This window comes from Schistocerca nitens, chromosome 8 (assembly GCF_023898315.1).
Source record: "Schistocerca nitens isolate TAMUIC-IGC-003100 chromosome 8, iqSchNite1.1, whole genome shotgun sequence".
In the NCBI taxonomy this organism is placed as follows: Eukaryota; Metazoa; Arthropoda; class Insecta; order Orthoptera; family Acrididae; genus Schistocerca; species Schistocerca nitens.
Genome location: NC_064621.1, coordinates 223,267,565 through 223,293,375, shown reverse-complemented (window position 1 = coordinate 223,293,375; position 25,811 = coordinate 223,267,565).

The window sequence follows — 25,811 nt, the reverse complement described above, 5'->3', positions numbered from 1 at the left end:
TTGTCATTCGTCCTGGTTGTTCCACAGTGATTGCTTTTACGATTGTTCGAGTTCTTGTGGAAGTGTTTTCGTGGAACTGTGTCTAGCTTGTGTAGTTTCGACTGAGCAGTTACGTTAATGCTGTCTGCGTACAGGAGTAGGCAGTCGGTCGGTTGGGACAGTGCAGCGAGGAAGTCTCCGCGGCGAGGTCATTAGTGTAATGTTCAGCAGCGAGTTTTTCCTCGCCGTATTGATACTGTCCGTACCAAGGGCCTGTGGTGTTGTTCATATTTTCGAGTGGTTATTGTACCTTGGCTGTTTTTAGACGCCAATTTTGAAGACTTAGTGCTGCTGGTATCTTCGTCCTCGGCTGACGTTATCCGTTGTGCCGTTGGTCGGCGCAGCGGAATTGATTAGGTTGTTGGTCGGTCCTTCAGCCGTCCCTGCGTCGGGTTGCCATTTGATTACTTAATCTTATTCTTGGCTGCCTATCTCACGTAACCTTACGTTAGGGTTACCTCTTCAGGCCGACCCTTGGAACACTTCTGAGCACCATTGTTCTGTTGTTTTTGGATTGTGATTTTTGTCTCAAGTACGGTGCGAGGCCTTTGGTGGCCTATTAATTTAGTTTGTTTTAATTTTAAAATAAGGCCATCAGCCATCTTAAGTTAAAACTTCGAAAATTCACTGGTTTAAAACCTTTCTTAAATTTTCTTCTCTATTGGAAATCCTTGTTATCCAGGCCTTTAGCCACAGTTCTTGTGTGTCAAGTGTGTGGCCTTCAGCCGAGTATTTACGTAAGATTTTCTTTTTTCAAGTACGGCCTTCAGTCGTGTGTATTCTTTAAAGCAATTGTAACAGCTTCTGTTCGGGCTTTCAGCCGGATTGTTTTAAATCCTTTTAAGGGCATGTGTGATTAAGTGTTTTTAGGAAAATAAAGTTAGTGTGTTTTATGCAACTGCCAGTAACTGATTTTGGCCCCTTTCCACAACCATAACCTGATCTGCTCTGTCCTGCGAAACCAGATTTCATTGGGTTTCAGCGATTAATCGATGAAGAAAGAGACAACAGGAAGAAATCACAGATCTGGTACGATGTTGCATACATTGTGCCTAGGCAACAAGTTACGTATGCATCTACATACATACTCCACAAGTCACCGTACGGTGCTTGGTGGAGGGTCCTCTATACCGCTACTAGTCATTTACTTTCCTGTTCCACTCGAAAATAGAGCGAGGAAAAACGACTGTCTCTATGCCCCCGCATGAGCCCTATCTCTATGATCATATCTTCGTGGTCCTTACGCGCAATATATGTTGTCGCAGTATAATCGTTTTCCAGTCAGCTTCAAATGCCAGTTCTCTAAATTTCCTCAATACTGTTTCTCGAAATGAACGTCGCCTGTCCACAGATTCCTATTTGACTTCCTGAAGCATCTCCGTAACACGTGTTGTTCGAACCTAATGGTAACAAATCTAGCAGCCCGGGTCTGAATTGCTTCGATGTCTTCCTTCAATCTCAGCTGGCACGAATCCCAAACACCCAAGCAGTACTCAAGAATAGGTCGCATGTGCGTCCTATATACGGTCTCCTTTACAGGTAAACCACTCTTTCCTAAAATTCTCCCAATAAAACAAAGTCGACCATTCACCTTTTCTATCACAGTTCCCAAACGCTCGTTCCATTTCATACTGCTTTGCAACGTTACGTCCAGATATTTAAAAGATTTGACCGTGTCAAGCAGGACACTAGTAATACTGGAACTGAACATTACAGGTATATTCTTCCTACTCATCCTCATTAACACACATTTTTCTGCATTTAGAGCTAGCAGGACAACAACTAAAAATTTTGCCTAAGTCATCTTGTATCTTCCTACAGTCACTTACCGTACGTCACAGCATCATCAGCAAACAACCGCTGATTTCTGCCCACCCTGTACGCAAAATAATCAAAAATAGCGCTCCTATCACATTTCCATGAGGCACTTCTGATGATACCCTTGTCTCTGATGAACACTCGCCGTCGAGAACAACATATTGGGTCGTATTACTTAAGAATTTTCGAGCCACTCACATATCTGTGAGCTTATTCCACATGCTCGTACCTTCGTTAACATGCTGCAGTGGGGCACCGTATCAAACGCCTTCGGGAAATCTAGAAATATGGAATCTGTCTGTTGCCCTTCATCCATAGTTCGCAGTATATGATGTGAGAAAAGGCCAAGCTGAATTTCCTATGAGCGATGCTGATTCGGGGACATAAGGTTCTCAGTCTCAACGCAGTTTATTATATTCGAACCGAGAATATCTTCAAGGATTCTGCAGCAAACCGAAATTAGGGACAGCCTGTTACAGGTAAATAATGGATACTGCTCACCAACAAAGTCAAGAGACTGGCAAAACTCGTCCTGTTGCTAGTCAAATGCTACAAATTACGGACATAATTTTGAATACATTAATTGTATTCGCAATTGCGAATAGGGCCAACCATCAGCTGTAGAATGGAATGACGACAATGAATATTTGCGTCGGACCGGGACTCGAGCCCGGATTTCCCGCTTATCGGGAGCGGTCGCCTTACCATTTGGCTATCCGTGCACGACTCACGGGCAGACCCAGGCTATCATATGTCGTCAACCGTGTGTCAACAACCTGTACTCGTACATCTATTACGTGTATTCCCGTATAGGGGAGACATTTTACTTGGAAGTCACTTGCCCGGTGTCGGCGGATAAAAATAAAATTGCAGTTGATCTGTTGTTCAGAAGTACGTTGCAATGTTCCTTCTAACATGAATGCATGTCCAACGGTATATTGCATCGTAATTCGTAATAACACAGGCACTGCAATATCGTATCGTATTGTATACGTTTGGAGCACAGCATTCTATGGTAGTGCAACATTGGACTGTGGGAAAATCGCAACAGAAGAGAATCGAAGCTTATGAGATGTGGTGTTACAGTCGAATGTTCAAAATTAAGTGGACTGGTAGGATAAAAAATGTTCAAATGGGCGTGAAATTTTATGGGACTTAACTGCTAAGGTCATCAGTCCCTAAGCTTACACAATACTTAAACTAAATTATCCTAAGGACAAACACACACCCATGCCAGAGGGAGGACTCGAATCTCCGCCGGGACCAGCCGCACAGTCCATGACTGCAGCGCCTTGGACCGCTCGGCTAATCCCGCGCGGCGACTGGTATGATAAGGAATGAGGAGATTCTGCGTGGAAAATACTGACAAGGAGAAGGGACAGGATGACAGGACATCTGTTAAGAAATCAGGAAATGACTTCCATGGTACTAGAGGGTGCTGTAAATGGCAATCTGTGGAATATATCCAGCAAATATGTGAGAATGTAGGTTGCAAATGCTACTCTGAGATGAAGAGGTTGGCACAGCAGAGGAACTCGTGGCGGGCCTCATCAAACTAGTCACAAGACGAAAGATTAAAAAAAAAAAATGCTGTATTGTGTCACGCGATCAATGGATGATACTGATGTAACCAGCTCGCTCATTTATGCGTAGTGGTTGCTGTTCACTCGAGGGCGATGATCACTAACTTGCACCCACTAAGCACTGGCTTGGACTAGGTTGTCAGGACCGTATCCCGTCACTTTTGTGTCCCAAGGTCCAACGACACAGTCTACTTCCGCCGACACGAAGAGAAGCTCCGTGACCAACGTAACTCGTGCGCCTCTCGCGCATTCGTTCCGGCCCGTGAAGCCAGTGTTAGCGCCCTCACAGTTGGCACGCCTGCAATAGCCGATCTTCCTCGAAATCGGCGGACGGGGCCTGTGTCCCTCCGCCGCCGGAGAAGAACAACTGAAATTCGAACTAATGGTTGCTTTTGCCTTCTAGTAATACGCACATATTGTACCAATTCTACATTAGTAAAACCATGCGTGAGAAAATTTCAGTCTCTTCACCAGCCAGGGTCATGTTGTTAGGAAAGCCTACGGAGGTACCTAATTGCCGGGTTGAATTCATTGGACACGATTTAATCGATAGTTAATGAACTCAACTCGTGAACTAGTGGACCTATCGGCCAGTGACTTATATCAATACACTCGTAATCTAAGGACGATGCTAAATCTGTTATCAAAAGTACTGATTAAATTTTATTAGGGCACTCTCCCTTTGTCATAAGCCTGCTCTGGTTGCTTCTTCGCCTCCGCGTGTTCTGTGGCTGGGTAGCACAATATATATATAGTGCTACGATTTCCCTGGAGCTGACGTTGCGTGCCAAAGCAAAGGTTCAAAAATGGTTCAAATGGCTTTGAGTGCTATGGGACTTAACATCTGAGGTCATCAGTCCCCTAGAACTTAGAACTACTTAAACCTAACTAACCTAAGGACATCACACATCCATGCCCGAGACAGGATTCGAACCTGCGACCGTAGCGGTCGCGCGGTTCCAGACTGAAGCGCCTAGAAGCGCTCGGCCACACAGGCCGGCAGGAAAGGTTCGTGAGGTACTTTGTCGAAAGTCTAATGGCTGGAGGTTAAACCCTTCTTTTCCACGGTAATATCTGTCATGGAACAGAGAAATAGCAAGTCGTCGGAATGTAATGTCTAGTAAGCAATTTCATATACACATTAAACGGACTGTTTTCCGACGTCGAGCATCGAAGGTTACTGGTATTAATCTGCCTATTCGACAATAAATGTACCACTTCGTCATGCAGAGTTTAGAAAGAGTTTATAGCTAAACTAGAATTACAGTCATAAAATTTTAGGGGTAAAATAATATATAAAAAAAATAGAAAGCAATTTTAATGGGCTAATTCGCACTGAACTGCTGGCGCCTATAATATAACTTCCACAACTGCACACGGCGAAACGGATATAAGTCCAGAAATTTCTATTGGTGACTGAGGACGGTATACTGAACAACATTACGTCAATATTTACGTCATTTGCGGAGTGACAATTACAGCTATCAGGAGCAGTATGTTTTTAGGTTTGTTAGTACCTTCAAGCACATGTGGCAAGAGCAAGCATTAATGTTTATTTTCCCCTGGGCAGTAGATAAGGTGCTGAAATGTGACAAATGGGCGCAAAATGGTTAGTTTATACTGAAGAGGTAATTCACTTAATGGTGCAGAACGACCATGCAGAAAACATCAAGTAGTAAATTATGTGACGTGTTCGCAGGAAGACTGTTCGAAACAGAGGAAAAAATAAACACAGTGATGCGCGTGCACATTAAGGTAACACATAACTGCAAGCCGGCCGCTGTGGCCGAGCGGTTCTAGGCGCTTCAGTCCGGAACCACGCGGCTGCTACGGTCGCAGGTTCGAATCTTACCTTGGGCATGGATGTGTGTGATGTCTTTAGGTTAGTTAGGTTTAAGTAGTTCTAAGTTCTAGGGGACTGATGACCTCAGATGTTAAGTCCCATAGTGCTCGGAGCCATTTGATTTTGAACATAACTGCACTTTATACCTGTTACACCCTGTATATTTATTTATACTGAATATAAAATAAGTACAAATGGAAAATAATATTGGTAACGTAATGTACGATTGAAATATTAGTTAACCGTTCCTTTTATTCTCTGAATCGGACTTCTATCTACACTCCTGGAAATTGAAATAAGAACACCGTGAATTCATTGTCCCAGGAAGGGGAAACTTTATTGACACATTCCTGGGGTCAGATACATCACATGATCACACTGACAGAACCACAGGCACATAGACACAGGCAACAGAGCATGCACAATGTCGGCACTAGTACAGTGTATATCCACCTTTCGCAGCAATGCAGGCTGCTATTCTCCCATGGAGACGATCGTAGAGATGCTGGATGTAGTCCTGTGGAACGGCTTGCCATGCCATTTCCACCTGGCGCCTCAGTTGGACCAGCGTTCGTGCTGGACGTGCAGACCGCGTGAGACGACGCTTCATCCAGTCCCAAACATGCTCAATGGGGGACAGATCCGGAGATCTTGCTGGCCAGGGTAGTTGACTTACACCTTCTAGAGCACGTTGGGTGGCACGGGAAACATGCGGACGTGCATTGTCCTGTAGGAACAGGAAGTTCCCTTGCCGGTCTAGGAATGGTAGAACGATGGGTTCGATGACGGTTTGGATGTACCGTGCACTATTCAGTGTCCCCTCGACGATCACCAGTGGTGTACGGCCAGTGTAGGAGATCGCTCCCCACACCATGATGCCGGGTATGGCCCTGTGTGCCTCGGTCGTATGCAGTCCTGATTGTGGCGCTCACCTGCACGGCGCCAAACACGCATACGACCATCATTGGCACCAAGGCAGAAGCGACTCTCATCGCTGAAGACGACACGTCTCCATTCGTCCCTCCATTCACGCCTGTCGCGACACCACTGGAGGCGGGCTGCACGATGTTGGGGCGTGAGCGGAAGACGGCCTAACGGTGTGCGGGACCGTAGCCCAGCTTCATGGAGACGGTTGCGAATGGTCCTCGCCGATACCCCAGGAGCAACAGTGTCCCTAATTTGCTGGGAAGTGGCGGTGCGGTCCCCTACGGCACGGCGTAGGATCCTACGGTCTTGGCGTGCATCCGTGCGTCGCTGCGGTCCGGTCCCAGGTCGACGGGCACGTGCACCTTCCGCCGACCACTGGCGACAACATCGATGTACTGTGGAGACCTCACGCCCCTCGTGTTGAGCAATTCGGCGGTACGTCCACCCGGCCTCCCGCATGCCCACTATACGCCCTCGCTCAAAGTCCGTCAACTGCACATACGGTTCACGTCCTCGCTGTCGCGGCATGCTACCAGTGTTAAAGACTGCGATGGAGCTCCGTATGCCACGGCAAACTGGCTGACACTGACGGCGGCGGTGCACAAATGCTGCGCAGCTAGCGCCATTCGACGGCCAACACCGCGGTTCCTGGTGTGTCCGCTGTGCCGTGCGTGTGATCATTGCTTGTACAGCCCTCTCGCAGTGTCCGGAGCAAGTATGGTGGGTCTGACACACCGCTGTCAATGTGTTCTTTTTTCCATTTCCAGGAGTGTATATACTGTAGGTTCTTAGAATCATATAAATGAGAATCTAATTTCTGAAAAAAAAAACAGCTTTAACACATGTGATGATGACATGGTTGGATCCAATAAGAATCCCTATGTCTTACACGATTATTTATTATTTCAGCACACATCACAATGTGGTGGCAGTATGCCTCTGTTACACGCACATATATCAGGGACGGTAGCACTCTGCGTAAGTTGAATAAGGCGAATAACTACTTTTATTATTTAGTCTAAAGATGCAAGAAAGACGGTGGAGAACAATTTTAAGAATTCGTTTGTATCACTCTTTGGAAACTATTAATATCAGCTACCCCAACTAAGCCAAGTTCAACACGCAAAGGTGTTCCTTACTTTGCAAGTGTCTGAAGAGACTGGCGTTTGCTATAAGGCCGGGCTATATTATTAACCTTTTAAAATAACACTGTTTCAGAGTCGCCCTACTTAGCATACAATACATTCCACACAGGACCCTACAACCTTTTTAATAAGTTATGATTCACTAGAACAGTGTGTTCAGAATTCACCTCGTTCCTGGAGAGCGAAGAGAAAAGTATTCAGTTTTTATCACCATAGTTTTCTTGTTGTTATTAAATTTCTTGTAATTTTAAACAAACGAATACCATTCCTACCGTATAACGTTAACATCCAGCCTCCTAGTTCCATCTCGCAACCTATCACGGACTTAATCATCTTTTGGGTGCTGTAGCTCACTTACTTTCTGTAACTGTTCAGGAAAAATGGAGAGAACTTCCATCTTGTGCAAGTAGTTTTATTAGCTTTGACGTGTGTTTTTAGCTACACATGTAAACTAATGTAAAATTTAACGCATGACTGTCACTCCTTTTACATTTACTTAACTTTAATCAGAAATTCATATAATTGCCACAAGGTGCCTTAATAGTTTTCAGAAAGAATAATAAATAACATTAATCGTGGACAGCACACAAAGTGCTGAATGTGTTTGGGTAAAACTAATCAAAAGGTGTATTGCATAAGATGTAATTTCTCTGCAATTTTTCTACTACGTGCAGACAGCTCCCTGTGGTCAGGGTGTTATTCGTGCACCTGTAACGTCTTTATTCCTTCACAACATTCCATTGACAGCGTGCAACTCACGAAGCCACACTATTGCTAGCACACTTGCGCTACTGCACTGTGTAGTGGGGCGCGAAATTGAAGCGTCACCCATCCACCAGTGTCAGCCCAGTTTGCAGGTGAATATAAGTTTAATTTAGTGTTTTGTTTATGTATTTTTGTAATATTTGTAATGGTTGTGGATTATCTAAGGTTTTGTATTTATTTTTTATGTTTCATGTACGGAGAGGGCGGCGCAACGAACGGAGACAGCATCTTCACTGCCGGGACCAGAGAGAAAATTGCTGGCCACTATACGTCGCGGGTCGACAGCCAAAGAGCAACAGAAGATCCTGAAACCGAGTTGTTGCCTCGTGCTTCTAAAAACTGAAAAAAAAATAAGAATTTGTAATGTTTCTACAACAATGACGTCATAGAAAGTTTAATCATGTCGCAAATGTTCAGTCCTGTCTTGTCAAGGCTCAGCTTCACGTCTATATGTAGGAAGATAATAAACTAGTGGATGCTACTAAAGTTTAAATACGTGTTCTGAGAATTTATTTATGAAGAGTTATGTTAATGAATTATTAATACATTTGACAAGATTATTAATTTTGACAACGTTCATCGCGAGTTTGACTCCTGAAAATTTATTCAATGTGGTTCTAATATTTATTAAATCAGATAACTTGCATTAATATAATTTCTGAGAAGAAACAAACGACATCTAAATTGAAAAAGTTTGCGCAAACCAATTGGACTGAGTGACGTAATTCTGCGCATACGACTCGAATGATGATGTTTTAATTACAGTTTCGTTCAAGAACCATTCAGAGACAATTTTAAAAAGAATTTAAATAATTTTGAAGTGTGTTGTAACTGACGTAGGTGACGAAGTCTGCACATGGTCATATGTCAAAAGAAAATCATTTATACAAAACTATACGTCGTTACACTACAACTGTCTTGGCACTGATGTAGCGAGACTGGCAAGCCCAAATCCCAAAATTCGTGGATAGCAAAAGAAGTTTAATAAAAATAAACATCCTGAGGGTCGAATACAGAATGTTCCAATTCCAGAGCTAATTTTGGACAACTGGGCTAGATCCGTCATCTTGGATTAGGGGTTTGGGGTGGGCGGGAGGGGAAGGTGTAATTAGGGGGGGTGACCTTCGATTGTCCCGATTCTCTTATTCATCCACTACTGTGACGTCCTATATAGAAGCAAACATATTCGCTGAGAAAGCCGAAGAACAACGTATGCAGGCTGCCGAACGCAGCACATCCAGCTCAGCCAGCTCGGCTGAACGAGGGAGTTACTCTCCAGAACAATCCGAGTTAGAGGAAGGGTTGATGATAAATGGTCCTGGAACTGCAGACTAAACATACGAGGTGCGACAATAAAGTAATGAGACTGATCTGAAAAAAAAAAAAAATGTTGCTTACCGTTTTAGTCAAGTTTAGTGTTGTCTCCTTCGAAGTAGTTCCCTTCTGATAGAAACCACTTTTTCCAGCGCTTCTGCCATTGATGGTAACATTTCTGGAACTCATATTCTGTAATATCCTCCAAGACCCTCGTCACAGCTTTTTGGACATCTTGTGTTGTTTGAAAATGGTGTCCTTTGACCGCCATTTTGATCTTTGGAAACAGAAAAAGTCGCACGGAGCGATATCTGGTGAATAAGGTGGCTGTGGTAGTACTGAAATTTGTTTTGAGGTTAAAAATTGCTGTACTGACAGAGCAGTATGGGATGGCGCATTATCGTACTGCAGAATCCAACTGTTAGCAATGTTGGCACGGACACGTAGAACCCTTTTACGAAGTCTTTCTAAAATTTCTTTGTAGTAATATTGGTTAACTGTTTGTCCAGGAGGCACCCACTCATTACCAAAAATTCTCTTGGAATCAAAGAAGCACGCAAGTATGAATTTCACTTTTGACTTTGGATGCGAGCTTTTTTTGGTCTGGGTGATCCCTCTGAGCAGCTTTGCGATCTTTGGCGTTTTGCCTCTGGATCGTCTCCAAAACCCTTCGGAAGCTTACCGTAAGTTGTCGTCGTGTTTTCACCCAATTTAATGCAAAAAGATATGGAATACCACTGCTCAATATTATGCGGTTCCACGTCCGTGACGAGAGACATAAACACAAGTTAACTTACTACAGCACAACTCACGACTGAGCAGTTGCATCGACGTGCCACTTGGACCAGAAGCAGCTTATAGACCAAGGTCAAAGATATTGTGCCAACGCTAGCCTGCAGGGTTGCCACATCTTCCAAAGAAAAATCAATCTCATTACTTTATTGTCGCACCTCGTAAATAACGAAAACACGTTTTTTGGTTAAATCTTGGTCAAAACATAATTCTTCTTCCGCCATACTGGATTACTCATTTTCAATATCTAACTTAGATTTGTGTTAAGTGACATGACAAATTGTTAATAACATGTAGTTTTTATACAAATTGGATTAATGATACTTGTAAAAGTTTTCCCTAAATTTAAACAGGTTTTTCTCGGGAAACGATGTTTCAAAATTGCGTGCAGCATAAAATAAAGACGGTTCAACCTATTAACGTCTGCCTCTGACCCCCGAAAGGAAATACTTTTCTTAACAGCTTACACCTATAGTATATGAAATTCGTTAATATAACTGTTTATCGCTTATTGTAAACCCATAAAGAGTGAAACCAACCCCCACAAATCGAACTCAAAGTTCGAGTTAGTACATATCGTTAAATTTCTGGTTATTTCATTGGGGTTGGACATAAACTCCCATAAATTTCAGCTGCTGAGAATTTTTCCGGGATGTATGGCCGTGGTCCATGGAACGCTTCAATCCCTGACGTTTCGACCAAGGCTACGTTGGAAATCTTCGGAGGTACTCCTGGTTGTGCTGAATCTCGGAAGATGTCCAAGGTAGCCTTGGACGAAACGTCAGGGACTGAAGAGTTCCATGGACCATGGCCATACAACCCGGAAAAATTCTCGGCAGCTGAAACATCCGGTCGTGAAACCCTTCATCCAATAAATTAATGTAGTATCGACTGATGTTATCCATTTGTTGTGTAGGACAACTCCTGAGGTGCTACACTGCACGCAGTCTGCGTACTTCAAACTCGGAGGCACTTCATCAAACCATATATACGGGCGCCTTTTTTTTGTATTGAAAATATAAAATAAAGTTCGACGTATGATCAGTCATAATCCCCAAACAGATCCTTTGTATGTCCTTTCATTACCTCGAAAAAATCCAAACATTACGTGTTTTTTGCTTATTTGAATGATAACCTGGCCTTAAGCGAACTGCGGAAACCATGGATAACCTGGATGGGTGGAAGGCGATCTGAAACCTCTTCCTCGCGAATGCGAATTCAGCGTCTTGTGCTATTTCCTTCACTTCAGCTTCCATTTGTTACTGCCAGTGGATGTTTACAGTCAAGAAGGGGGCTCTGCCAGCACGAAGTGCAGTTTACCGAGGTTCATTCCCGAAGGAGTGTGGATCAAGTGAGACGATGATCTCTTATCACGACAGCAGCACAGCTCTGAAGCTGGTGGTCGTTCGCACCGTTCCCGGCGAAGTAACGATACGGGAAACGTGTCCCCGTGGCGACGTGGACGCAGTTTTACAGCCCAGCTGCACTCACTGTCCCGCTATGGCTCGTAAGATCGCCTCGAGATGGCTACATGCTGCCGAAAGGGGCCGGACACACCCCACGGCTGCGTCGTAACTGCCAAAGGCGTGAAATGTCCGACAAATCTCCACAGCGGACACTTCGATTGCACGACGTCGGTGGATTACTTCGAAGCGTAAACGATAAGGATAAAATACGAAAATTTGCTGGTAATGTCTTTTTATGGGCGGATCTGTCTGACGTATGACGTGCAAAATGTTCGAGAAATCTCAGCATCGCACGAAACGCTTTCAGGATGTTGTTGATGTTGTGGTCTTCAGTCCTGAGACTAGTTTGATGCAGCTCTCCATGCTACTCTATCCTGTGCAAGCTTCTTCATCTCCCAGTTCCTGCTGCAACCTACATCCTTCTGAATCTGTTTAGTGTATTCATCTCTTGGTCTCCCTCTACGATTTTTACCCTCCAAACTTCCCTCCAATACTAAATTGGTGATCCTTTGATGCCTCAGAACATGTCCTACCAACCGATCCCTTCTACTAGTCGTGCCACAAACTTCTCTTCTCCCCAATCCTATTCAATACCTCCTCATTAGTTATATGATCTACCCATCTAATCTTAAGCATTCTTCTGTAGCACCAAATTTCGAAAGCTTCTATTCTCTTCTTGTCCATACTATTGATTTTCCATGTTGCACTTCCATATATGGCTACACTCCATACAAATACTTTAAGAAACGACTTCCTGACACTTAAATCTATACTCGATGTTAACAAATTTCTCTTCTTCAGAAACGCTTTCCTTGACATTGCCAGTCTACATTTTATATCTTCTCTACTTCGACCATCATCAGTTATTTTGCTCCCCAAATAGCAAAACTCATTTACTACTTTAAGTGTCTCATTTCCTAATCTAATTCCCTCAGCATCACCCGACTTAATTCGACTACATTCCATTATCCTCGTTTTGCTTTTGTTGATGTTCATCTTACATCCTCCTTTCAAGACACTATCCATTCCGTTCAACTGCTCTTCCAAGTCCTTTGCTGTCTCTGACAGAATTAAAATGTCGTCGGCGAACTTCAAAGTTTTTATTTCTTCTCCATGGATTTTAATACCTACTCCAAATTTTTCTTTTGTTACCTTTACTGCTTGCTCAATATACAGATTGAATAACATCGGGGAGAGGCTACAACCCTGTCTCACTCCCTTCCCAACCACTGCTTCCCTTTCATGTCCCTCGACTCTTATAACTGCCATCTGGTTTCTGTACAAATTGTAAATAGCCTTTCGCTCCCTGTATTTTACCCCTGCCACCTTCAGAATTTCAGGATGTAGGACGATTAATTTGTGAGCGCAATGTTATCTGATTTCGACGTTAGTTTACGTATACTATACTCTTCTCTCCGCAAATCAGTTTCTCCTTTGCAAATCACGTACGTAATTTGTGGCGTGTTTCACTTCAGGAGCTAATGAGAATATAAACAAGGAAGGATGTAAAAGCCTTTTGTTTAAATATGATATCTATATATGTCGGCAATATTTTTTATCTTAACGTATCGATACATCAGTATCAAAATAGCAATATCGAGTGCCGATATTTTTTATTTTATATTACTTTTTTCAGAATTTTCGGTAAATATTTGAAGTTGTTCTTTTGAAACTGTAGTAGAACATAATTTTACTTTCACTGTGTAAAGGGGTCTTATTACTTTTTGAGCTTTCATTACATCCAACCTTTCTCCTGGACTGTGTGAAGCAAGAATAAGCGGCACAAAAGAAGAAATTCGACTGCACAGTGGTGGGTGTTGAGAATGGAATAACAAGATTTTCGATGTTGTGAAGAAATAGCACACCAGTTGTGCTGAAAAAAAAAAAAAAACACAATTTTTAACGCAACTAGTGTGAAATTTCTTCACATCGGCAGTCTTCAAAAGAGCTGCCGAAAATGATGAACAAAAATCTAAATGACAAGATTGGTCTTCATGGTGGGCAGAGACGTGTAAGGGGAAATGCTGATGTAATCGGCGCTTAGCGCTACAAAAAGCTTAACGCAATTTTGACACTACAGCTGCCAGGTCGCTGGCGTTGACAAAAAAAAAAAAAAAAAAAAAAAAAAAAAAAAAAAACAGGGAAGTGGGCATGAAGTGTTCCAAACAAATTCGATGTGTTACGAAACCAAACGATGGACACATCAGACACATTTTATTGTGACACTTACATGCAGTTATACTATGTCTATCCGGACACCCCCAAAAACATACTTTTTCATATTAGGTGCATTGTGCTGCCACCTAATGCCAGATGCTCCATATCAGCGACCTCAGTAGGCATTAGACATCGTGAGAGAACAGAATTGGGCGCTCCACGGAACTCACGGACTTCGAACGTGGTCGGGTGATTTGGTGTCACTTGTGTCATACGTCTGTACGCAAGATTTCCACACTCCTAAACATCCCTAGGTCCACTGTTCCCGATGCGATAGTGAAGTGGAAACGTGAAGCGACACGTACCGCACAAAGGCGTACAGGCCGATCTCGTCTGTTGACTGACAGAGACCGCCGACAGTTGAAGTGGGTCGTAATGTGTAATAAGCAGACGTCTACCCAGACAATCACACAGGAATTCCATACTGCATCAGGATCCACTGCAAGTACTACGACAGTTAGGCGGGAGGGGAGAAAACTTGAATTTCATGGTCGAGCGGCTGCTCATAACCCACACATCACGCCGGTGAAGGCCAAGGAGAGTAAACATTGGACGATTGAACAGTGGAAAAACGTTGTGTGGAGTGACGAATCACGGTACACAATGTGGCGATTCGATGGCAGGGTGTTGGTGTGGCAAATGCCCGGTGAACGTCGTCTGCCAGCGTGTGTAGCTCCAACAATATTATTCGGAGGCGGTGGTGTTATTGTGTGGTCGTGTTTTTCATGGAGGGGGCGTGCACTCCTTGATGTTTTGCGTGGCACTATCACAAAACTGGCCTACATTGATGTTTTGAGCACCTTCTTGTTTCCCACTGTTGAAGAGGAATTCGGGGATGGCGATTGCATCTTTCAACACGATCGAGCACCTGTTCATAATGCACGGCCTGTGGCGGAGTGGTTACACGACAATAACTTCACTGTAATGGACTGGCCTGTACAGAGTCCTGACATGAATCCTATAGAACACCTTCGGGATGTTTTGGAACGCCGTCTTGGTGCCAGGCCTCACCGACCGACATCGATACCTCTCCTCAGTGCAGCACTCCATGAAGAATGGGCTGCCATTCCTCAAGAAACCTTCCAGCACCTGACTGAACGTATGCCTACGAGAGTGGAAGCTGTCACCAAGGCAAGGGTGGGCCAACACCATATTGAATTCCAGCATTACCGATGGAGGGCGCCACGAACTTTTAAGCCATTTTCAAATGGCTCTTAGCACTGTGGGACTTAACATCTCTGAGGTCATCAGTTCCCTAGAACTTAGAACTACTTAAACCTAACTAACCTAAGGACATCACACACAGCCATGCCCGAGGCAGGATTCGAACCTGCGACCTTAGCAGCCGCGTGGTTCCGGACTGACGTGCCTCTGCCATCAAGCCATTTTCATCAAGGTGTCCGGATACTTTTGATCACATAGTGTACATTTTATAGCAAAGTGGTTATCGCGAAGAGTGAACGTGCTTCGTTTTCCTTTCTTTCAGTTCTTGCTCTGAGGGGTATGTGCAGGCTGCTAGCTTCTTGATGTACAGAATGTCTAATAATAAATTAATAAGTATACAGCTCTAAAACTGACAGTAAATTTACCATGTGCAGCCGATATTTATATTGGCGGGTACGACGATTTCTTTCGCGTCTATATATCGATATATCGACTATGTCCGATATATCGAGAGTCGGACTTGATTTTTTTTAATTATCCATATATAGGATTCCCAATATTTTTAAAAAATATGAACAGTTCTATCAGTTACGACTGCACTGGGAGAGGGATCACAGAGATCGAACAGTAGATTTAATGACAAAAGGTCGCCTGGTCGGATGAATCAGGTTTCTTGTTACACCTGGTCGATGGTCGTGCCTGGATAAGGCACAATGCCAGCGAATGGCTGCTCGAAACTTCGAAGACAGCATTGCAGCTGCGGACTACGTTAGCATTAACGCGGATCACTTGCATCCCTTCATACCTGGTGCCTACCCCGACGGCGGTGGCATCTTCCAGCAGGATAAATGTCCGTGTCACAAGGCCAGAGTGGCGTTACACTGGTTTGACGAGCACGATAGTGAACTATCGTTGATGTTTTGGCCATCAAGTTCGCATTATCTGAACCTGATTCAACGAGTCGCTATCGGGCGCCTGCTACGCGCACACTAATACCAACTCACAATTTACTAGAACGAGTGACTAGAGCGTAGACTTCTGATGTCACATACCTCCGGTAACCTACAAACGACTTGTCGAATGTATGCCAAGCTGTATTGTATTGCGCACCAGAGGAGGACCATCTCGCTGTTAACGAGGTAGTCATATTGTTTTGGCAAATAGTGTCTATTGCTTCAAGGAAAATTTTGGCTTTTGCCTAGAGGTACCCGATTTATGATTTTTGTGACTGTGCTAGGTATAACTGCCCGTTTGAGAATTTGCTTGTGTATTCTTAAAATAATGGAGTACTCTCTTTGAAGTTTTGAAGGTAGCATGGTTAAATCCAGGGAGAAAAATGCTATTTACAGTTTGTACAGTCGTAAGAGTCGAGGGGCATGAAAGGGAAGCAATGGTTGAGAAGGGAATGAGACACGTTTGTAGCCATTCTCCGATATTATTGAATCTGTACATTGAGCAAGCAATAAAAGAAAAAAAAATGGAAAGATTGGAATAGGAACTGGAGTTTGCCGATGACACTGCGACTATGTCAGGGACAGCAAAGGACTTGGAAGTGCAGTCGAACGGTATGAACAGTGTCTTGAAACGAGGATATAAGCTCAAATATCAACAAAAGCAAAACAAGGGTAATGGATTTTAGTCAAACTGAATCAGGTGAAGCTGAGGGAATTAGACTTGGAACCGAGACTGAAAAAAGGATGTAAGTTTTTCTATTTGGGCAGCAGAATAACTTATGATGGCCGAAGTGGGGAGGATATAAAATTTAGACTGGCAATGGCAATAAAAGCGTTCCTGGAGACGAGAAATGCATTAGCATAATCCAATATAGATGTTAGGAAGTCTCATCTGAAAGTATTTGCCTGAATGGTAAACAGTTTAGACAGAAAAAGAATAGAAGTTTTCGAAATGTGGTGCTACTGAAGGATGCTGAAGGTTAGGTGGGTAGATGGCGTAAGTAATGAGGAGGTAATGATAGAATTGGAGAGAGAAGAAATTTGTGGCACAACTTCAGTAAAAGAAGGGATGGGTCGATTGGACACTTTCTGAAACGTCAAGGGATCACATATTTAATATTGCAGGGAAGTGTGGAAGGTAAAAATCGTAGAGGGAGACCAAGACGTGAATAAAGTAAGCAGATTCAGAAGTATACAGGTTGCACTAGTTATTCGGAGATGAAGAGCATTATACAGGATAGGGTAGATTAAAACTGTGTGCCGGACCAGACTCGAACTCGGGACCTTTGCCTTTCGCGGGCAAGTGCTCTACCAACTGAGCTACCCAAGCACGACTTACGAAGGTAGGAGACGAGGTACTGGCAGAAGTAAAGCTGTGAGGACGGGGCGTGAGTCGTGCTTGGGTAGCTCAGTTGGTAGAGCACTTGCTCGCGAAAGGCAAAGGTCCCGAGTTCGAGTCTCGGTCCGGCACACAGTTTTAATCTGCCAGGAAGTTTCATATCGGCGCACACTCCGCTGCAGAGTGAAAATCTCATTCAGGATAGAGTAGTATGGAGAGCTGCATCAAGTAAGTCTTCGGTCTGAAGACCGCAACAACAACAGTTTTAAAATATGGATAGCACAGAAATGCTGAATTTTACAGAGAAATGACCTTGATGAGCCGCAAAACACATACATTTTCGTATTTGAAAAACTTGTATTGTTCGTTTTTAGCAGTTAGAGCTTAGGTACATCCCTTGTCAGCGAAAAAATAATGTAAGGATCGATCGAATAACGTGGTACTGCAGCGTGCAGCCGCCTCCGAACACTGGATTCAAATGACTCGCGTAACACCTGCCTGGACCAGAATATGCAGTGTGCTACTTCTGTCAGGAGCGTTCTGCTCACGTTTTCGTAACTGCAACACAGAATAGTTTTCGGCGGCGCGCCACTGCTTCGCTTCCGTGCGGAAAGGCGACAATTGCGTTGTCGTATTGGTATATATTACGGCCGCTTTCGGACTGCAGGGCGACACATGATGTACAACAGAGTACAATAATTACAGTGATTCGCGCGCCGCAGAAAAATGTGCCGGCGGCTATGGCGCGCGCCGACGTTATTGGATTAGCGGAGTGCAGCCGCCGCCGGCAGCAGCAGCCGGTGTGTGGGTGTGCGGTGTCCGCAGCGGGGTACCTGCGTGGCCGCAGATTTGCCAGCGCGCCGTGTTTTATGGCGCCGACTGGCCGGACGTCTTTTTTCCCCGGCTGGGAAAAATGTGGTGTGTAATGTGCGCCGTGATTAGTGGGCTGGCCACAGCGCTTCATCACGGGGGCGGCCAGTGCCCGAGGACTCTGTTCTCGTCTAGGAATGCAACGGAGCTGCTTCTGTCCCAACCAAAGTCTTGAGTCGTACGCTACGCAATTGTTTTGTCCGAATCAGAAGTTGTACTTTCGTAGTTATCCTTCCCGAATAGCAACTGCACTGTGTAAAATTTTCTGTTCACTCATCGACGAAACATAATTAGTTTCAGCGTAATTTTTTTAAAAAATGGTTCAAATGGCTCTGAGCACTATGGGACTTAACATCTATGGTCATCAGTCCCCTAGAACTTAGAACTACTTAAACCTAACTAACCTAAGGACAGCACACAACACCCAGCCATCACGAGGCAGAGAAAATCCCTGACCCCGCCGGGAATCGAACCCGGGAACCCGGGCGTGGGAAGCGAGAACGCTACCGCACGACCACGGGATGCAGGCAAATTTTTTAAAGGGTAAAGGAGAATGAATGACTCCATGATACAATGGGAAAAGGCTAAATCAAACCAAATGATTCCGGAAATGATCATTTATGCTTACGACGATCAGACGGCGCAGTAATATACTTTTATTCATTCGCTCCTAAAATACACAGACGGAAAAAAACATCGCACCACCAAGGAATAATCAACGTACAGTATTAAAATTTCGGGAATACATCTTTCTAGGTAACGTATGGAAGTGATTAATGTTCCAGGATAATAGGTTAACTGCGAGAAAAGTCACTGTAAATGGAAAATGCTGGTACATTAATAACTGGTATAGCTTCCAGAATGTTGAATGCAAGCATGCAAACACGTATGCATTGTGTCGTAAGGGTGTCGGATGTCAATCTACTACATCTACGTCTATATGGTTACTCTGCAATTCACATTTAAGTGCCTGGCAGAGGGTTCTTCGAATGGCGTGTGGGAGAAAGGAACGCCTAGATCTTTCCGTTCGAGCTCCGATTTCTCTTATTTTATTATGATGATCATTTCTCCCTTCGTAGGTGGGTGCCAACAAAATATTTTCGCATTCGGAAGAGAAAGTTGGTGATTGAAATTTCGTAAATAGATCTCGCAGCAAAGAAAACCGCCTTTGTTTCAGTGACTGCCACCCCAACTCGCGTATCATATCAGTGACACTCTCACCCCTCCTGCGCGATAACACGAAACGAGCTGCCCTTCTTTGCACTTTTTCGATGTCATCCGTCAATCCTACCTGGGAAGGATCCCACCCACACCGCGCGGCAGTATTCCAGCAGAGGACGGACAAGTGCTTTAGCGGGTTTGTCGCGTCTTCTAAGAGTTCTGCCAACAAAACGCAGTCTTTGTTTCGTCTTCCCCACAATATTATCTATGTGGTCTTTCCAATTTAAGATGCTCGTAATTGTAATTCCTAGGTATCTAGTCGAATTGAGAGCCCTTAGATTTGTGCGATTTATCGTATAACCAAAATTTATCGGATTTCTTTTAGTACCCACGTGAATGACCGCGCACTTTTCTTTGTTTAGCGCCAATCTGTGGGATGCAGTTCCACGCCTGTCGCACTTGGAATTGTCGTCCGATGGAGACAGCTCTGGTGATCGAGCAGAGCAAGGCAATATGTTGACACCCTGTAGAACATGTTGGGTTAAAACAGCGGCGTTATCATGTTGGGAAACACCACCTAGAATTTTGTTCATGAATGGCAGCTCAACAGGTCCAATCACCAGAATGACGTCCAGATTTGTAGTCAGGTTGCGCGGGATAACCAAGAGACTGCTCCTACAGTCATTCGATATCACACCTGAGACCACAAATCTAAGTGTAGGTCGAGTGTGTCTAGCCCGCAGACAGGATGGATGTAGGCGCTCACCTGGCCTCCTCAACAGACCTCCGCCCTACCCTCCATTGCTCTCGCTTGACACCACTGAAGACGCAAGTGGCGGTGGTTTGGAGTCGGTGCAAAGCATACTACTACAGGGTGTCTAGCTCGTAGCTGTCCTTGAAGTAACCGATCCGTAACAGTCCTTTGTTTCATTGCCGGTCGGCACACACACACACACACACACACACACACACACACACACACACACACACACAATTAGTTAAGGCTCACCGGCCAATTGACCATCATCTTCTGTGCGGATGCACAAACAGTGCCCGAACTCTTACGGGAATCGGCAAAAAGCCGCGAGTAATGAAGTAAGGGCACTATGAATATAGTGTGGGAGAATAAGTTGAGAATGTGGGTCTCACGGGAGACGTGCCAGAGATAAGTCCCTGCAGTGGCACTATCCTCTGTGTCCTCGGTGGCTCAAATGGATAGTCGCCCAGATCCTCTCAATGCCGTTACTCCTTGGCAGCCGCATCTAATCCGCCTTTGGATATTTCGTGTCAGCAGGCGCTCTTTTCAAAGTCCACTACAACAATCTAACACTGCCTCCTGCAAAAGGTGGCCTCAGACTCGTCAACGTGCGAGCACAATCTTCTGCACTCTTTGTCCATACTATGTTGCGGCACTGACGAGGGCCGATCCCGTGCTTAACACGCAGTCTCTTCGATATCCTCCGACCAGCTTCTCTCGGTCCACCGATCAATGTGGCACCTATTTCTCCATTATTGTACCATGTCGCCAATTGTTTCACAGAGGTAGGCTACGTTCGGGCCGATCTTCCAGTCACCCGTCCTCCCCGTACAAAAGACTATTGTCGTTTGTTTATGCTGTCCAACCCTTGCGACCCCATGGTGCTAAAGCATCCTGACATTAACTGGAGAACGGTTTGGGGATGTGTGCATGCACCCTTTTTACCGTCGTCTGTGTCTGCATTCTGGTACGTTTTAGTCTATGGCAAATTCCCGACTAATAGTCGTCTATCGCAGAGGACTGGCCACCTCCCCACTCTGCCCTGACTGTCAGCTCGAAGACACCGACGAGCACCGTCTTACGTGCCACCTAAAACGAAACGTTTGGCTCCTCATCCAACGAATCGTGGGCTTTTACCTCCGTGCCCCGCCAACCACGGTAACCCCAGATTTCTTATTGTTGCTTCAGACATTTCACTACCCTCTTGCTAAGCACCATACACTTATCTGGTTTCGAGGACAGGCTTTAAACTACCTCTTTCAGAGTGGTCCGCATACAGTCCTGGTACAAAGTTGTGACCGCGCATAGCACCCTCACCCCAAAACCATCTTACCGACAAACTTTTGCAGGTTATCTCCGCAGCGTCTTCCTTGACTCCCCCCCCCCCCCCCCCCCCCCAAGTTGTGGTGTGCCATGCCTACCCGTCACATGATGCAACACCCTTATCCACGTTCTCGTGCATAAAAAAAAGGAATAAGACAGAATGTGTTATATTTGGTTGTATTTAATGTTTTTCTAATATTTTTGTTACACTAACAATCATTTCTATTTGTTTAAACTGTACCTTGAAGAACTGTTGCATTGTGTATATATATGTACTGTTAGTTTGTTCCATAAAGATTCTTGTATAAAAAAAAGGATAGAGCGTCTGCCATGTAAGCAGGAGATCCCAGGTTCGAGTCCCGGTCGGGGCACACACTTTCAACTGTCACCGTTCACATATCAACGCCTGTATGCAGGTAGGGGTATTCATTTCATAGTAATTTTTTTGTTTCATTGTTGTGCCAACTGCTGCCCAAATTGCTGCTCCAGATGCAATAGGTTTCACCACAGGCATCCGCCAGAAACGACGATTTTCCCTCTCGGCAGTGTCACGTGGCCGTCTGCAGGCCGGTCTTCTTGCGACCGTATATTCTCGTGACCTCCAATGCCAACAATCTCATGCACTGTGGCTATATTCGTGTCTAATCTTGCTGCATTATCACAGATATAACGTCAACTTCTCGTAGTCCCATTACGCAACCTCTTTCGAACTTAGTGATGTGTTGATAATCGCATCTTCATCGTATTAAAGGCATTCTTGAGTAGCATAGACTCACGGCGTCCAGTCTCGAAGCTGACTAACGCTCACGAATGTTACAGCACGTATTTAAAGCAAATCTGATTTGCATCCTCACAGTGGTGCTATTGCCACCACTATTATGTGACTGGCGTGAAATTTGAATAGACATCGTCTTTCCGATGTAGAAACATGCCTACTAATTTTCCTTTATGTTCCATAACTCGTCCTCGGTGTTGCGATTTTTTTTTTCGTCACTGTATTCTATTCAGATTTAAAGGACGTTAAAATGGGTTGTGCAGTTTTAAAAATTAATAATAAATTCTTTTATTGATTTACATGGGCTAACCTTGAAGCACGACTGTCCAAGATTTTGACGCGCTACCCGCTGTTCGCTTGTAATGCTTACTGCAGAGGCATAGCGTCTGTTTCCAACATGGCGTAGTGACAGGTAAAGACCTTCTCTATGCTCCGTTTTGTGGTGTAGAGATCTGTGGTTACAGTGCAGCGTTTACGAATGACTCACCACACAATAATAATACAGGTACGTGGTACCGACAAGTCGTGGGAACCAGATGTGTTTGCAAGCCGGCACGGTAGCTCAGCGTGTTCGGTCAGAGGGTTAGCTGCCCTCTGTAATAAAAAAACTGAGTTAACCGTTCGACGACGAACTTCACGGGTGTCTTACGACGTCCGTTACGAGCAGATGCAACGAACGAAAACGAAAAATATGAGAATTAAAAAAAAAAAAAAACCGAACAAAGTAGAACTAGTACGGGCCCTTAGACCTGCAGACAAAGTGAAATGGCGTGACTTTTGTGAAGAGCTGCAGTTGAAAATGGAGGACGCTGGTATGCAGACTCGTCTTCTGCGATGAAGCCACTTTCCATGTAAGTGGCAAGGTGAACAGCCACATTGTCCGTACCTGGGGAAGCGAGAAATCATACGGAATACTTAATAGATAAAAGGTACAAAAATTTCTCCATTCCTCCACAGATGATACAAGCAGTTGCTACTGATACCATGTATCGTATCGAGTCTGATATTGGAGCAGTCGTGAGGCTGGAGATGCTAGCGGCAAAAACTGAGAACGGTGAGAGGTAGCTGGTGAGTCGTGCCTACCTGTACCCTGGCCTCGGTGAGGTCGATCTTCATGGCGATCTCCTCCCGCGTGTAGATGTCGGGGTAGTGCGTCTCCTGGAAGGCGCGCTCCAGCTCCTTCAGCTGGGCCGACGTGAAGGTGGTGCGGATGCGGCGCTGCTTGCGCTTCTCCGTCAGCACGCCCTCGTGGCCCGGGTACACCTTGTACGGCAAGCCCGCTGCAACACACCACCCTGTCACACACTTCACTCACCCATCCACATACAGCTAACCTAACAGTCTCACGACCTCATACATACGAGACTTGTAGCACTGACGAGGAACCACATCGCTATACAAAACTTAAGAACGAGATAAGTAAAGTAACATAAGACACTCTCAAGTGACAGAAGTCATGGGATAGCGATAGGCACATATACATATGGCGCTAGTATCGCGTACACAAGGAATAAAAGGGCAGTAAATTGGAGGAGCTGTCACTTGTACACATGTGATCCATGCGAAAATGTTTCCGATTCGTTTATAGCCGCACCACGGGAATTAATAGACTTTCAACGTGGGATGGTAATTGGAGCCAGACGCATGGGATATTCCATTTAGGAAATCGATAGGAAATTCAATATTTCAAGCCCCACACTTGTAAGGTGGCTATAATATCGCACCTTACAAGCACCCATCCACATACCGGGTGATCAAAAAGTCAGTATAAATTTGAAAACTGAAAAAATCACGGAATAATGTAAATAGAGAGGTACAAATTGACACACATGCGTGGAATGACCTGGGGTTTGTTTAGAACCAAAAAAATACAAAAGTTCGAAAAATGTCCGACAGATGGCGCTTCATCTGATCAGAACAGCAATAATTAGCATAACAAAGTAAGACAAAGCAAAGATGATGTTCTTTACATGAAATGCTCAATATGTCCACCATCATTCCTCAACAATAGCTGTAGTCGAGGAATAATGTTGTGAACAGCACTGTAAAGCATGTCCGGAGTTATGGTGAGGCATTGGCGTCGGATGTTCTCTTTCAGCATCCCTACAGATGTCGAACGATCACGATACACTTGCGACTTCAGGTAACCCCAAAGCCAATAATCGCACGGACTGAGGTCTGGGGACCTGGGAGGCCAAGCATGAAGAAAGTTGCGGCTGAGCACACGATCATCACCAAACGACGCGCGCAAGAGATCTTTCACGCGTCTAGCAATATGAGGTGGAGCGCCATCCTGCATATACATCGTACGTTCCAGCAGGTGTTTATCAGCCAGGCTGGGGATGATGCGATTCTGTAACATATAGGCGTACCTCTCACCCGTCACGGTAGCAGTTCCAAAACCATAATCACGCATTTCATCGAAGAAAAAAGGCCCGATAACGGTAGATGTGGTAAATACAACCCATACCGTGACTTTCTCGTCGTGCAATGGAGTTTCCACGAGTTCTAGGATTTTCGGTACCCCAAATTCTGCAGTTGTGGGCGTTGACAGACCCTCGGAGCGTGAAATGAGCTTCGTCGGTCCACAACACGTTACTCAACCAATCGTCATCTTCCACCATCTTTTGAAACGCCCACACCGCAAATGCCCTCCGCTTCACTAAATCGCCAGGTAACAGTTCATGATGCCGATGGATTTTGTACGGATAGCATCGGAGGGTACGCCTAAGTGCCAACCAAACAGTAGTGTATGGAATGCCAGTGCGACGTGCGACTGCACGAGCGCTGACTTCCCCGTGCATAGACGAACCCGCTACAGACTCCATTTCTTCCTGAACTGTCTCAGCAGTATTACGCCTTGTGCTCTGTCGGCCACTACGGGGCATATCGTCTAAACAACCCGTGGCTTTGAACTACGAAATCATTCTCGCCACAGCTGCATTTGTCAACGGACCTTTACCCGTTCGAATCCCTATGGCGATAGGATCGCAACGCTGAACTAGCACATTCCCCATTCTGATAATACAGCTTCACTAAAAGCGCCTTTTCAGGTAACGTCAACATGCTGCGACTGCTGGCGCATCTGATTCTCTCTCTCATTTCAGCTCCTTTTATAGACGATGGTCATGCGCGGTCACCGACGTTTTTGTTGTCCAGCGCCATCTGTCGACATTTTGTGAACTTTTTTTTTTGTTCTAATAAAACCCCATTGTCATTCCAACCATGTATGTCAATTTTTACCTATCTATCTACATTATTCCATGGTTTATTAAGTTTTCAAATTTATACTGACTTTTTGATCACCCAGTACTCTGATCTACAAACACAATTAGGTATCATGTGGTAGGTATCGTATATATGAATATATAAAGGAGACTGACATTGTCAGTATGACTTGTAAATAATTGTTAACGCTTATTGTATGAAAGGTGACCGAGTGTCTTTATTATCATACTAGTCGAGGTTGGAACGACAGTGGAAATGAAACGGCAGACGGAACTGAAGCCCAGGGTGGTGTGTTGGTGCTGCTTAAACACAGGACGTAGCAAGACGGACGT